Here is a 1,476-nt window from a genome sequence, read left to right on the forward strand (position 1 = left end):
AAAATAACTTGCAATGAGGACACAATAAAACAATTATATTCCATAGATACTACCAAAACAAAAGAAAGAAAGAAAGAAAGAAAGAAAAGAAAAGAAAGAAGTCAGAGATGAAGAAGATGAGAAGGGACAAAGCAAAAAAAAAAAAAAAAAGAGAAGAGGAAGACGTGGATATGAAGAATATGAGAAAGGCAAAAACCAAAAAAAAGTTTGTTTGTAGTACTTATTCATTTTATTTTTAAAAAAAATATATCACACGTACTGTGTAATTAATTTTTTTTAAATATTAATTTCCTTATTATTCATCTAAATATTAATTAAGATATTGAAAGAAAAAGTGTTAGGTTTTAAACTATCACAATTAAAAATGAATAATGAGTGTGTTATATGTGTGTTCAAAACAATTATATAATATTAACTTATAATAAATTGTCCTTAATAGTATTTCATATTATGGGTATTTTTGTAATATATATTTTTATTAAAATTAGAGTGTTCAAAGTAATTTTGTGAGTGCAAATAGCCTCACCCTTCTAGAAAGTAGCCATACGCTTTAGCATGGTAGGGCTTTGCTGAATTTTAAGATGTATATTTCTTTCAATTATGTCTCCGTCATTGCAAATTGTTTCTAGAAATATAATATGTCACAAGAGTTAAAGATATATGTCAAGTGTTTTCCAGAACACCCTGTGAAAAGTATTATAATAAACATTAGTAGAAGCACTTGACAATTAAGGAAAATTAGATAGAAAAATTATTAGGAGCCTCTTATCTTTTTCATATCATCCAGGCTTCCAATTCAGAGATTCCCACATATAGAGTAGCCATTGGTCTGCCTTTTTTTTTTTTTGTTCTCACACGAATCTCTTCTCTTGGCTTCTCCACCACTCTATCATCATTTCTCTTTCTTTTTTGTCCATTCAATCCCTGCATGCCAACACCCAAAATCAGCACAAAAACTTAATAAATTTATTATGATTTTTACATTTGCACAAAATGAATGATTCAACATGAAAAAGATAGAAATAAATAACTATACAAAAGAAAGACCAATCAACCTTATTATTTGCACTTAACACCCCAATTTCGGAAACCAGAGGTGGAGACCAATTAACCATATGTTTTCTCTGCTTAAATACACATAAATTTTTCAAATTCAATTTAACTGATATTAAGTCATCATTAAATAATAAAATATATTATTACTAAAAATCAATCGTTAATGATATAATAAAATTTTTAAATAATAAGTACCGCCACATCATCACACAACTAATGGCTCTATTGGTATTGTCGGTGATGGCCCATAACTGGCGATGAAATTTATAATTTCCAAACAGTGAGATTTTATTGGCTAAAAAACAGCATGATGGTAGCCACTTTTCTCCCAATATTTAGGTCACATATATTGTCATGAAGGGTATGCCTGAAATAAGCGTTAAATGGAACCTCAATTTAAATTTCAGAATACAACCAAGT

Source organism: Citrus clementina, unplaced genomic scaffold (assembly GCF_000493195.1).
Source record: "Citrus clementina cultivar Clemenules unplaced genomic scaffold, Citrus_clementina_v1.0 scaffold_9, whole genome shotgun sequence".
Classification (NCBI taxonomy): Eukaryota; Viridiplantae; Streptophyta; class Magnoliopsida; order Sapindales; family Rutaceae; genus Citrus; species Citrus x clementina.